The sequence below is a fragment of the Monodelphis domestica genome, chromosome 1, assembly GCF_027887165.1.
Source record: "Monodelphis domestica isolate mMonDom1 chromosome 1, mMonDom1.pri, whole genome shotgun sequence".
Taxonomy (NCBI): domain Eukaryota; kingdom Metazoa; phylum Chordata; class Mammalia; order Didelphimorphia; family Didelphidae; genus Monodelphis; species Monodelphis domestica.
The window spans coordinates 383,706,709-383,721,556 of NC_077227.1; the positions used below are offsets into that span (position 1 = coordinate 383,706,709).

Sequence of the window (14,848 nt, forward strand, 5' to 3'; positions counted from 1 at the left end):
CCTCAGGTGTGTCTTTGTTACAGAATATTTATCAAAAACTAATTTTAGAATTATGCATAGAGAAACTATGCATAAGTTTTCTGTTTTCAATCCTGGTATTTTGCTATACTCCTTAGCCCCACAAATCTGGGTTAGCCTATTTATCCTGCCTTTTTTCCTATTGTTTTCCTGCAGGTACTTTACATTCTAAAAACTCTCATATAGTCTATCTATCCTCTGTTCTCAATAAGTCCTCACCCTTCTTAGTGCCTTTGCTGAAATAGGTTCCTATCCCCCACCAGATTACTCTATTTGAAGTCTATCCTATTCTTTAAAGACCAAGCTGGGTGCTATCTCCACTAAGAAAGGAAGAAAATAGCTTTTATTAAGCACCTACTAAGTGCCAGGCATTGTACAAAGAGCTTTACAAATATCACTTTTGACCTTCATAACTACTCAGGGAGACAGGGGCTATTATTATTTCCATTTTATTGTTGATGAAACTAAGGCAGACAAAGGTTAAGCCTCGGGTCATATAGCTAGTGTTTCAATGGATTCTAACTCAGGTCTTCTTAATTCTAGGCTCGAAGCTTTATCCATCATGCCACCTACCTGAAATACCCATTGACCCTCTTTCCTCCTGGCAGTAGTGATCTCTTCTTTCCCATATTGGTCATTGAACTTTGCCTTAATCTCTCCATCAATTTCACTTTCAATTGCATTATAAATTGGTAGGTTTTTGTTTTTGTTATCATTTTTGTACTTGTCTATTTTTCATTGTAGGATCAGATGCTTTAGAGATAAAGGATGATATAATTTACCTTCTTAATTTAATAGATGAGAAAACTAAAAGACTTTTGCCCAAAGTCACACAGACCGATGAGAAGCTCCTGGAGAGTAGATTCTGTTTTTCTCTTTTTGTGTCCCTAGCATTTAGAATAATGATTTTCCACTTGATAGTACTCTTGATGACATTTAAATGAATGATTTCATTTATGGGCATATTTACTCTAATAATTCATATCACAATCTGTCCATCTCTACCCATCCTACATTTCTCTTGTCCACAGTCTTACACAAGTTCATCACAGAAATTCAGCCAATGTTCTAGGGCCATTCCTCAAGTTCTTCTTTATATTATTATAATAGCAAGATAACTCGTGAGCTGTCATACAGTTTTCCTTCCCTCATGTCTTGTGTGAATTAAATATCTGGGGGACCTCCAACCTAATCCAGTCCTGGAAGACTCACCACAGTGGGTGGCCATGGGAATCACAGAGTCATGTGTCAGAAGGTTCCTGATTGGCAGAAGTTGCAGACGTCAGGGGATATGATGTATGGGGATAGAGGTCATGGGCCAATTGAAGGACCTGGGAGGAAGGGCTTAGACTGAATTTGAAAAGCTAGTGAATGAAGGTCATGGGTTCTGTTGGCCATTCCTTTGGGATTGTGGAAGAAGCCCTCTCTCAGCTGCCTCTGTAGTGCTTATCTATGCAGCCATCTCTGGCAAGTGGTGGCTTGGTGGGACAGTGCTGGGCTGGAATCTGATCTTACTTTAAGTTAGAAAGGTTGGAAATCTTATTCCTCTATTTCTTTCTCTTTATTAATAAATACTTATAAATTTAGTACAAAGTCTCCAAGATTAAGTTTTTTCATAAGTCTTGTGACCACTTTGCTTTCTTTTACAATAATACAGTCTTTGATTGAATCTTTTATCCAACCTGTATCAATTCAAATAGAAATAGATTCCTATGGGCAGTATGCTAGTATAAGATCACAAATTAACATTATCTATGTTGTATTATATTTTTATTGTTTTAAACATTTCCCAATTACATTTTTATCTAGTTCTGACTGCAATAGTGGTTTTGTAGCTTTGCAGCTGAGTTTGACACCTCTATTCTGAATTTCATCTCCTTTATAATTCTTTGTTTCAAACCACTGGCTGGTATTTCTATGAAATTCCTGGGTGAATCAGCAGTTTCTCTCATTATGCCAGCCCCTCAACATAGGTTGAATTATGTTTAATATCTATTCATTCCAAAGTCAGAATGAAAGATTTCCCATCCCCACTCCCAAAGAGCTAAATAAACAGGTGTATGTCAAATGGGTAAAATTAAACCTTCAAATTCTTTTTATCCTCTTTAAAAACATTTCCCCACTGATATTTCCCCTCGAAATTTTTATCTCAATCCTAAAGTTAATGCCTCAATTTGGGACCTAAAATAGTTAAGGTCATGCTTCAGTATGTGTGACTCATCAAGAACACTTCAAAGTGGAAACTAGGCTAGTACCTTTTCATGACTAGGGCAAAGCTAAGTCTAGGGGTGAGCTGGCAGCTAACTTAGCCAGAGTTTACACAAAGGAACAGCTATTCTAAATTGCTTTAGTACCACAAGTCAAAATGAAAGTGGAAAATCCGGAGAAAACTGAAAAGATATTGATTAAAAAAAAAAAGGCTGGAAAACAGAATCTATGTAACCAATAACTTTATAGGAACTAGAATTTGTTAGGCCCCCAAAAAGAAGTCTTCTTAGCTATTCCACTGTAGTGGTTCTCAAATAGCATACAAATAATAATTACTATTAATTATTTAGTTTATTATAATAATTACTCAACTCACTGTCTTGTACATGATAAGAAGAATTATTGTTTTGTTCTTCCGTCATGTCCAACTCTTCATGATATATTAATAGGTTTTTTGGCAAAGATATTGAAGTTGTTTTCCATTTTCTTCTCTAACAGACAAAAGTAGAAGTTAAGTGACTTGTACACTGTCACCCAGCTAATGAATGACTCAAGTTAGATTTGAATTTAGGTCTTCCTGACTCCAGGTCTAGTACTTTATCTACTGAGTCATCTAGCTGCCTCAGATAATTGGAATAAAAGATAATAAGTATGTACATTAGCAGAAAATGTTTGCAGATAGTTAGCTTACTGTATTAGTAACCTAAGAAGAATATTAAAAGACAAAGAGAATGGCTTCTAGTAAGATGGGTATATCCACTATAAAAAAGTTACAGAAAAATAGAAAAGAATGGATCAGAGAATAGAATGCTGGACCAGTAGTCATCTTTCTAAGCTCAAATCTGGCCTCAGACATTTACTTTCTATGTGACTATAGACAAGTCTCTATCTTTTATTTTTTTTATTTAATTAACTAATTAAGAATATTTTTCCATGGTTACATGATTCATGTTCTTTCCCTCCCCTCCTTCTTTCCCCCTTCCAGAGCCAACAAGTAATTCCACTGGGTTTTACATGTATCATTGATCAAGACCTACTTCCATATTATTGATATTTGTACTACGGTGATCATTTAGAGTCTATATCCCCAATCATATCCTTATTGAACCATATGATCAAGCAAATGTTTTTCCTCTGTTTCTACTCCCACGGTTCTTTTCTCTGGATGTGGATAGTGTTCTTTCTCATAAGTCCCTCTGAATTGTCCTGGATTATTGCATTGCTGCTAGTAGAAATTGAATTACATCAATTGTGCCACAGTGTTTCTGTCTCTGTACAATATTCTTCTGGTTCTGCTCCTTACACTCTCCATCAATTCCTGGAGGTCTTTCCAGTTCACATGGAAATGTTTCCATTCATTATTCCTTTCAGCATAATAATATTCCATCACCATCAGTTATCACAATTTGTTCAGTCATTCCCCGATTGAAGGGCATCCCCTCATTTTCCAAGGGTTTTTTTGCCACCACAAAGAGCACAGCTATGAATATTTTTGTATTAGTATTTTTCCCTATTATCTCTTTGGGGTATAAACCAAGCAGTGGTATTGCTGGATCAAAAGGGAGGCAGGCAGTCTTTTGAAATGAGCAAGTCTCTTAACCCTGTTTGCCTCAGTTTCCACATTTGTAAAATGAGCTGGAGAAGGAAATGGCAAACAACCCCAGGATCTTTGAAAAGAAAGCCTAAAATGTTGTTACAAAGAGTTGGACATGCCTAAAAAATGACTGAACAAACAAAGTGGCAACATTATATGAAGCACTAAGGATAGAAAGGTAAAAATAATCCTTATCCTCCTGTCAATTCATGAATAAATAGTTATGTCCAAGATACATAGAAGAGATATAAATCTCAGATGTTAATCTGAGAAAGGAAAGTGTAGCTAGGGGGTTTGGGAAAGGCCTCCTACAGAATGTGACATTTGAGCTTAGTTTTAGAGGAATCTTTAGAAATCAAGAGAAGGTGAGAGGGCAGAGAATTCCAGGCATGGGGAATAGGCAGTGCAAAAGCATAGAGATTGGAAATGCAGAGACATTGGCAAGAGATTGTTAAGTAGGCTAGTATAACTGGATCTTAGAATGAATACAGGGGAGTAAAGTATAAGAAAACTGGAAACATAAGGGTTAGGTAATAAAGAACTATAAATGCCAAATAGTGAAATTTATATTTTATCCTGGGGCTAATAGAGATCCATGGAGCTTACTAAACAGGGGCAGGGAGTGACATGGTCAGACCTGCACTTTAAAAAAACAATCACCTTGGCCATGGAGTGGAGGATGATTTGAAGTGGAGGCACCAGAGAAAGGGGGAATCAGGTTACTTCTGAATTCCAAATGAAAGATGATGAGGGTTTTAACTAGGCTATGTGAATAGAGAGAAGTGAATAGTATGAGATGTTTTATGTATATGTACACATATATGTGTAATTTGTATGTATGTATAATTTACATAATATATATGCATATATGTATAATTTATATAAATATATATGACAAGATTTCACAGAAAACTGGACATGTTGGATAATTGGGAGTGAGAAGTTGAGAATGACACTGAATTGTAAACCAGAGTGACTGGGAAGATGAGGTTATCCTCAAAAATAATTGGGAAATTATGAAAACAGAATCATTTTAGAGAGAATATAATAAATTCTATTTTGTACATATTGTCTTTGAAGTTGATACAGATCTTGCATAAAGCCAAAATGTTATCTTGGACACTGCTTAGGAAATAAACTAGGGCAGGTTAAATAAATCTGGGAATCATCATTATAAAGACAATGAATGAGTGAATGCCTGGGAGAGGTTAAAATCATATAATGGAAAAGCATAAAATGGAAAGAAAAGAGGACCCAGGACAGAGCTTTGGGCTTTGTCTTGCACACACACTCACACACACATATACACATATATACATTCGAGGTAACATAGATGATGAATCAGAAAAAAGTATTTTAAGAATGGTTGCATGATAAGAGTGTAAACAAATCTATCAAGTAATTTCCTTCAAGCAACCTTGTAAGGTATATAATATAATTCACTTGGTTTTATTCATGAGGGAGCAGTTTCAAAGTGTCAAGGTGACTTGCACATATTTGCAAAGCTATAAGTTTCATAACCTGAATAGATCTAACTCCCAAACCAGTGCCCTTTCTGTTTCCTTATACTAGCAAAGAGAACTTATACCTTTTGTCTTCCTGAGCACAAAGTTGGGGTATCTGAGTCATGCTCAATAATTGGCATGGCAAAGACACAATCATAGATATGTTATTGAAAGTTTTGGTGATAATCACCTATATGACAAGTATCTCTAAATCAGGGTTTCTTCACCTGTTTTTGTTTTTTGTTTGTGATAACTGTATTTCAATATAATTTATTTCCTTTGTAATCTTGTACATTTTATTTTATGCTTTTAAAAGCATTATTAGGGGGAGGGGGTAGCTAAGTGGATTGAGAGAGTTAGACACAGAGATGAGATGTTCTGGGTTCAGATCTGCCCTCAGATACTTCCTAGTTGTGTGACCCTGGGCAAGTCAGTTAATCCCCATTGCTCAGCCCTTATCACTCTTCTGCCTCAGAGCCAATATACAGTATTGATTCTAATATAGAAGATAAGGGTTTTGAAAATAACAATTAAAACAAGGAAAAGTATTACTCAGTAGGGATCTATAGGCTTGCCTACACTGTTAAGTAGGTCCATGCCACACACACAAAAAGTTATTCTAGATAGTGTTTCAATTCCTGGAGTAATAATTCATAGGATCATGGGTCTTAGGATTTTGAAAGGACATTTAATAATATCTTGTTCAATTATCAAATTTTGCAATTGAAAAAAACTAAGGTCCATGATGATGAAGCAACTTGCTCAAGGTCAAATTCCAAAGATGTGGCACTACCATGATAGAGGCTACTATGTCTTGCTTAGTATTCTTTTTAGGTAACTAGGCAGCAATGAAAAGCTCACTGGATTTAGTCAGAAGTTCAAATACCATCCCTGCTACTTGGTGCCTATGTGACCTTAAGGCATTGTTTCAATTTTAGAGATCTTAGGTTCCTCATTTATAAAATAAAGGAGTTACATTAGATGGTCTTCAAAGTTGTATTGAACTCTAAAATCCCAGGGGTATCCCCCAGTATGATTTTTATATATTTTGAAAAGTATATTCCAACCTTAAATGATGTTGTATTTCATTCATTCTAGTGGGATTTTTTTTTATTTTGTAATAGTGAAAAGTAAAGAGCAAATTTTAAAATGCAAAAAGCTGGCTGGATTTAATTATCTCTGTTTAACTCAGGGAGAAAACCACTTCTGGTATAACAGAATTAGCAAGATCTTATCTCAGATCACTAACTTTTCACTGTATTCAGAAATATCCTTTTTTCTGTGCTGACCCAAGCTTTGGATTGCTCTTTTTTTTTTTTAATATGAAAACATGTTTAAGTTCTATATTCAAACATAACTATGAGTATCTGCCACATGTTAGAATTAAACTAGCTAGCACTTTATGCTCTGACTTGCCTGTTAAATGGGAAGATGAAAAATCAGATATGATATTTGTGGAAATAGTGACTGAAATTCCACAAATAAGAAATTAATTACATTGAAAACTATATTTCAAATAGCATATTTTGTCTTATTTATTCTTGCCTTGTCTTCTCTACTTAAAAAACAATCTTTATACTTTATTTTTCTTGTCAACTGGCCTTCCTTCTCTCCTTTTGCATCCTCTCCTTCTTTTTGCTTCTTCCTTCTCTTCAGATCACTCATTATTGTAGTGTGTAGAGCAGTACTTGACACATGGTATACACTAAACAAATACCTATTGAATAAAATTGAAATGCCCATTTCAAACTAAGTGAAAGACTTTAGTAAAGTTATTTTCTCCCTCTGAATCTGTTTGCTCCTGAGTTGAACTATATGATTTCTAAGCACATTTCTAGTTCTAAAATTCTATGATACAGTAAGATAGCTAACTGAATTCTCCATTCTCTCCCAATCCCTGAACTCCCCCCAAATTTTGAACTTCGACTGTGGTTTTTTTTTGGGGGGGTGCTGATCCAATTTAGAAAAAAAAAATAACCAGTTAGACTTATTTCTAATATGTCCCACTTAAACAATACCTCTGCCTAGTCACCCAAGGAATACATTGCTCTGCAACCTAAGACAATATACAGTGATGCCTCACTTGTCTATAATTTTAAGATTTACAAAAATTCTTCCTCACAACAACTCTTTGAGTTTGGTAATGAAAATATTTTCATACCTAAAGCTCTAAATAGTGTAGGGTGATAGGGGCTTTGATGCAGAGTAGAGATATGTTCAAATGGGGAAAATTTGTCCCAGAGTAGGGAAATTGAAACAGCTAATAGTGAGGCTTGTATGCCTTTAAGGAAGATCGGGGTGGAATTTGGTGGTTGGAAGAAGGTGGAGTTGTGACTAGCGGAAACTGATGGTGAGAGTGGGGAAAAAGAGATTCAATTGTCTTATGAGATTTCTTGGATTTAGGAGTAAGGCAGAAGTCACAGTTCAGGGGATTGACTAGTCTGGGAGCGGAGAGGAAAATCTCAGACACAGAGATGCCCCTTTCCCCCACCCCAGGTCCTCCATGGTTCTTTACAGGATCTAGGAACTTGTATCACAGCATCTCTGCTTCTGGGCAACCTTGTATTGGAAATACTCAGCCCACAAGTAGCCCTAGGTGAGGGGGTAAAGAAGAGTAGGGGGGAGTTACGATGAATGATCGGCTTTTTCTCTTGGGGGGGACTTTTCTTTCTCTGGAAGTTTTTAATACTCTCGTCTTCTCTAACTTTCTCTAAGAAATTGGACATGAGGGCCAATTTGAAAATGTGTGTCCAATCTTTCAGACAAAGGGTAGGGGATTCTTTTAGGGGTCCAGACCCTTCACAGAACATGTCAAATCAAGATGTAGTTACTAAGCCACTGCTATGCAGGCACTGTCCTAAGAATGCCCTGGGGAGAGAAAAAATGCTTCCTCAACCCTAGGAGTTCTAGGGTGGAAGATCTCAAAGGTTTCTCTTAGCTTTAAATCATTTCTAATCCTCTGATTACCCAGAATACAACCATAAAATGAAATGAGGGCTCTATAATCCCCCCTAAAAGCATTACTAGTAATGGAAAGAGGGCAGCATTTGAACTCGGGTTCTCCAGGGCTTAAATCCCACATCTGGATTTACCACCTAACTGACCTTGGCCAAATTACTTAACTTTTTTAACCTTGGCTTCCTTTCCCCTTTAAAATAGGCGGGGTTGGACTAGATGCCCTCCAGCGCCCAGGGGTGGCTCCAAGCTTGGCCCGGGCGTGGGCTCCGGGGCAGGAACGCGCAGGCGCGAGCTGGCGGAGGGGTTGACTAGCTTGAGGCTGTGGGGCTGGCGGGAGCTTCTCTTCCGGAAGCTGCAGAATCCCAAGAAGAGCCTGCGGGCCCGCTGGAGCTAGCGGTGAGTGTACCCTGGGCCAAGTCAGGCAGAACCAGGGAGGGTGGGCACGCATCAGGGGCCTGGGGCATGGTATGACCAGACAGAGGTCCAGGGGAGAGGACGTCCCCCTTCACCACCACCTCCCGCTCAACTGCTTTTGACAAACCCCACAGATGGCCCTGGACCTCGCGTGGGGCGGGAGAAGGGGGGGAGCTCCAGCCTGGGAGCCCCTTCTTCCACCCGGATACTGAGGCCACCCCACTCCCCTTCCCGGCTCAGACACGTCCTTTGCTGGGTTCCGGGGAGTCAGGACGAAGCCTGGCTCGGAATGGGCATCCAAGATGGCGGCTGCCTTGGGGACCCCGCGCCGCCTGGAGGGGATAGCGCGAGTCGTTGCTAGGAGATGGACCCTAGGGAAAATCCCCTGGAATCCTGAGCTCCAAAGTTTAGCGATCATCATGCCCCAGCCCCTCAATCTGCAGTTGAAACTGAGGCCTGGAGAAGCCAAGTGATTTCAAATAGATCAAGCGTCCCACTATATGACAGGCAGAGACAAATTGTTAGCTCACTCCGTTATGTGACAGAATTCGGGTTGGAACCCAGGTCACCCATGCTCTTTTCAGATTGAGGGGTGTGACCCAGTGTTAAGACCCAGCAGAAACCAAGTATTTCAGCAAAGTGGGTTTATTTTTATTTGCACTACTGATCTCACAGGATTGTTGTGGAAGGGTAGTTTTTTAAAAGTCTCATTATATTGTATACATGCCATCTAATAGTTTATTTTGCTTCGAATTACTTTAGTAGAAATTTGTGTACGACCTATTGTGTGCTTGGGACACTGTGCAAAATGAGAATACAAGAATAAATGAAGAAAATTTTTTTGATCTTAGGAGAAGCTCGTGACCGGGTGTTTTAATTTTTTGATGAGTGTATTTCATTTTAATTGTTTTCTTTTATTATCCTATGTATTTTAAGTATATAATTAGTATTATATTAGTTTATATAATTAAGTATATAAAAATATTATTCTGAAGAGGGAGACCAAACTGCCAAAGAGGCCCATAAGAGAAAGAAAGAGAGAGAAAGAAGAAAATCTACCATGAAGGAACTTAAGAATTGGAAATCTTAGAATATTATAGCTGGAAGGCACAACCACTTCCTTTTATGAGAAACTGAAGCCCAGAGAAACTTGATCAGAGTCGGAAGCAAGTTTATTGTAAAACCTAAGCACAGAAACTCTTCTTCTGATTACAAAGTAGAAAGCTCTTTCCACTGTACCTTACTGCCTCTTCTAGTAGCTAGTTAGATGACCAGAGACAAATAATTTAATCTCTCCGGGCTCCAATTTCTACATTTATAAAATGAAAACTGGAATATGTTATCCCTTGGAACCTTTCCAGTTCTAATATTCTTCAATTCAAGGTTTATATTATGTACTATTCTTATAAGTCCTTTAAAAATTCTAAGCTAGTAATGCATCAGGAAAAGGCAGTATAAAGCAAATGAAGATCAATAAAGGATAGGAAAGTTCAGAAAGCCTTTTATTTGTGTTACCCTTCATAGGGATATGTGTGTGATGAAATTAAGGGTTTGAAAAGTATCATTTGTGAAAATGACCTTTTTTCTTGTTCCTATAAAGAACTAGATGATCCTTAAGGTCCCTTTTAACCTCTAAATCCTTTGATCCTAAGGTGGAAGCTATTGAGATAGGTTAGAAAAATTTTTGTTTCTGAAAGATGGAGAACTAATTAGTTTTTGGAGAAATTCACTTAACTGTAAAGTATGGAGCCAAATGTTTTAAGATAATTTCTGTGTTCTCATAGTCATACATCAGTAAATAATGACCTAATTTTGAATAAGATCAACTTCATCACTGGATTTTGTAGTAGCAGTAAATGGTAATCATTTTTTTAAATGGAAAAGTTTTACTGTTTGAATTATTATTAATTCATGAGTTAGAATGTGTTAAATTTGCTCTTATTATAGTGTAAGGGGCAAAGCAAGTCCTTTTCAGCTCTCTACCCTTTATGATTTCTCATTAGAATTGTTAAATAGATACATTAGGCAGAATTAGTAATGTTATAATAGTAACAATGTATTGCAGAAATATTGAAACTAAAGTAACTTTTTAAAAAATCTACAGAACTCCATTGATATTATAAAACCATAAAATGCCCTGTATCACTTGACACAAAGTAACAGAATGCATAGCTGTGGGGCCTACATTGAGTTTAAATGTTACATATTCCTTCTCTAAAGAATCTGCTGTACAGTATTTCAAGTAGAGTTTATTTTTCTTTCCATGCTGTTTTGCTCATTTTTATGATGGTTTCAGTTAAATCCCACAAATATATATTAAATTCCTAATATGTGTAAGACCGTGTGCTAGAACATTCATAACACAAAGGTAGGTAGGTAGGTATAAAATGGGTCCAGCTCTCAGAGGGCTCCAAATCTTATAGACATGTATGGAAAACTTGTAGACGAATATGAAATGAGTGAATTCAGTAAGATAAAAACAAAGGAGCAATTCAGGCAAACTTTTAAGAGCAATTGGAAAAGAAAGAGACCATTCCCCTGGAAAAGGGAGAGACTTACAAAAGTCTTTGTGAAAGAGGTGATACTTAAAAGAAAGAGAAAAAGACTTCAAGATGTTCCAGATTTGGAATGTGGTAGTTAGTAAAGGGATGAAGTCTAGTGAAGGGAGGGAGACAAAATAGCCAAATTTGCCAGATATTTAGAGTACTTAATAGAATGCTTCTGAGAGGTAGTATGGGATAGTGAATCAAGAATTCCCTTTAGGAGGAAGAATTGGGTTCAAATCCTACTTTTTTTTTTTAACATACTGGTTATACAGTTCTGATCAAGTCAGTTCACCTTTTTGGTGTCATGGACAACTCTAAAACTACAAAATGCTATTTCCCCAAATATCTTTTAGTTAGTCTGATTTTTCTTTTGTTTTGGCTGAAATCATGATTGCTACCCTGCTAGCTTCACTTTAGCTGAAGCATAATAGATTGTTCCAGTGGTTCATTTTAATTCTGTGTTTCTTTCTGTTCCAAATGTGTCTCTTATATACAGCATATTGTTCACTCGCTCTCTTTTTACCCGGTCCTGACTCAAAAACCTTCCTTATTTCCAACTACAGCCTCACCTAATCTACCCTCCTCCTTATTATCCCTGCCATATCTCTCAATTCCTTCTCTTCCTAATTCCCTTTTGGGTAAGCTATATTTCTGTACTCAAATGTGTGTGTGTGTGTGTGTGTGTGTGTGTGTGTGTGTGTGTGTGTGTGTGTATGTGAATTTTTCCCTCTCTGAATCAGTTCTGGTGAGAGGAAGGTTCAAACACTGGTTGTCACTCCTTTTCTGCCCCCACCCGCCCAGTATTTTCCCACATACTGTAAAGGCTCTTCCTTGAGTGATTCTTTTATGTAAGAAAATTTGCTCTGTTCTCTCTTCTCCCTAATCCATTCTTCTTTCTCACCCCTACATTCTTTTTTTGAAGATCATCCCACCATAATTGGTTCATACCTATGCCCTCTGTCTATTCAGACTACTATTAACTGCACTAATAATGATAAAGTTTTTAGGATCATCTTCCTATATAGGAATGTAAAGTTTAACTTTATTGAGTCAGTTATGATTATTCTTTCTTGTTTACATTTTTATACTTGAGTCTTCTGTTTGAATGTCAGATTTTCTATTCAACTCTGGTCTTTTTATCAGGAGTACTTGGAAATCTTCTATTTCATTTAATATCCTCCCCCACCCCCACCCAAAGAATTATACTCACTTTTGCTGAATAGGTCATTTTTGGTTGTAATCCTTGATCCTTTGCTTTCTGGAATATCATACTCCATGTACTCTGTTCCCTTAATGTGGAAATTGTTAATTCTTGTGTGATCCCGACTATTGTTCCACAATATTTGAATTGTTTCTTTTGGGGTGTTTGTGGAATTTTCTCCTTGATCTGGGAGTTCTGGGAACTGGCTATAATATTCCTGAGAGTTCTCATTTTGGGATCTCAATTACTGGATGATTCTTTCCATTTCTGTTTTATCCTTTTAATATAAGATATCTAGATAGTTTTCCTTGATAATTTCTTGAAAGATTAGTACTTATCTCTTTATTTAACTCTTCTAGGAATCTTTCTGGCCTTGAGTCCAATTAGCATTTTTCTTTGAGGCTTTGGTTATAGCTATTTTCACATTGTTGTTTTCTTCTATGGTCTTTCCTACTGCCAGAGTAGCTTTTTATAGTCATTCTTTTTTTGTTGTTTGCTCATATTTCCCAGGCTATTTCTTCATTTTCAACTTTATGTCAAAGTTGGACTTTGTTCATCTGAGAGGTGGGGTTGCATTGTATCAAGCTTCAGGTGTGTGTATGTGTGTGTGCTGCTATTTTCAGAGCTAGTTCTAGAGGGTCTGTTAAGTATTTGGTGTTTCCAAGGTGGTGTTATCCTGAGAAAGATGTTGTTACTGCTTTCCTTATCTGTGCTCTTGCCTTTTAACTAGGAAGCCCCTTTCTCCCTTGCACCTACAAGTACTAGCATTCCTCTTGGCCCTAGAACTGTGACCAGGTCCTTGCTCCTTTTGATCTACCATAACCCCTCCGCTCTATCTCAGAACTGTGACCCAGAATTACATATAATCTTTCTACCTAGTTGCCCAATCCTCTTGCCATCTATGGGCCAAAAACTCTTAAAGTTACTTCTACTGTTGTTGTTGTGGTTACCTCAGGGCTTTCCATTGGTTGCTCTTACCATATTCTGGGTTTCTACCTACCCACCATGGTGTTATAGACCTTGCCTGAAAACCACCTAAGTTGTCTTAAGCTGCAAAAATGTCTCCTGGCTTTTCTTTTTTTTAGCTCTGCTGCTCCAAAATTTAATATGAGGTATTATTTTTAAAGTTTCTTTGAAGAGTTCAGTTTCTTGGAAGAGTTCAGCTGGGTCCTAACTTTTACTCTGGCATCTTGGCTTCCACAGTTCCAGTTTCATGATATAAACAACAACAACTCTGTAATTGCTTTGCATATTTGCATTTCATGATATAAACAACAACAGCTCTGTAATTGCTTTGCATATAATGCATGCATGATAGTAACCTATCATTCTTTCTTTCCCATTGCCTTCTCCAAAAACTATTACTTGTCCTCACTCTGACTCCACCCTTTGAGTTCTCTAATCCCTATCACCCCTGTTCTGGCCTAATTTTCCCCCTTCCCATTTAATCCTTTAGATGACTATTTTAACATTATAATGTCTTTTAGTTCTGTACTTCTTGACTTCTCTATCTCATCTCTCCCCTATCTTTTCGAAACTCAATGTTGGATAAATCCTGCCATCTACCTCTTCCAATCTGTGTTCCTGAATACAGTTTATCTAATCTCAACTGGGCTTTCAATACAAGTCAGTCCTTTTCTATCTCCCTAAGTGGCTCTCAATACTATACTACACAGTGGCTTTTTTTTTTCCTATCTAAAAACCTACCATCTCTTAGTTATCCCCAAATATAGGCCATTTACTGTAATCTTCTTTTGTTCATCTCCCAACAAATTAGCATAATTCCCTATTCTCTATTCCTTTAATTAATTCTCTAAATAGAGAATATTGTCAACCATTTTACGTGTACACATGATCCTTATCCCTCCTGTCTTCTCTACAGAGCCCTACCATCATACCACCTTCTCTAATTTTCAATCTCTCCTGATCTACTAGTTCTTTCCACACTGCCTACCAAAAATCTTCAAATCAGTAGGTTTTATCATCAGTGCAACCAACCTATATCTCTCCTTTTTCATCCAGACTTCTTAAAAAAAAAAAACAACTTCTTTAATCATTAACTTCACTTCTCCTTCCACTTGTTCTAGACCCTTCTGTGGGGCATTTGACTTTTTCAATTAACAGAAACTGCTTTTTTCCAAAGGCAGCAAAGATCTCTTAATTATAAAATCTCATAACCTTTTTCTCAAAATTTATCCTTTCTTAATCTCTATAACTTTATAAATCCACATTCTTTCTGAATATTCTTTACTCTTTAGGTTTTCCTGGTACTCTTCTCTCATAGTATTCCCATTAAACTGTCCTTTACTGGTCTCCTTTGATGGATCATTATCCACATAAATCCTCTAGGGGTTTGGGGTAATACAAAGGACTCTGTGCTGAACCTTGTTAAATTCTATACACT

The 14,848-nt window shown here is 37.1% G+C and overlaps 1 protein-coding gene and 1 long non-coding RNA gene across 4 annotated transcripts in view; one reads left to right on the top strand and one right to left on the bottom strand.

The window, feature by feature from the left end:
- Positions 1 to 6,835: 6,835 nt before the first annotated feature.
- LOC130456396 (uncharacterized) lies at positions 6,836 to 8,559 on the bottom strand. The gene is made up of 2 exons (XR_008915179.1): positions 8,449 to 8,559; positions 6,836 to 7,042 (listed from the first exon to the last, which is right to left on the bottom strand). It is a non-coding gene; the product is annotated as an uncharacterized LOC130456396 (long non-coding RNA).
- The window catches only part of SFXN1 (sideroflexin 1), a 47,695-nt gene continuing 41,386 nt past the window's right edge, over positions 8,540 to 14,848 (top strand). For 2 of the 3 annotated variants that reach the window (XM_007474040.3, XM_056811595.1), the window contains exon 1: positions 8,540 to 8,679. The gene's annotated coding sequence lies outside the window, so the exon portion shown is untranslated. The remainder of the gene's footprint in view (positions 8,680 to 14,848) is intronic. The other variant, XM_056811594.1, reaches the window with a different exon arrangement.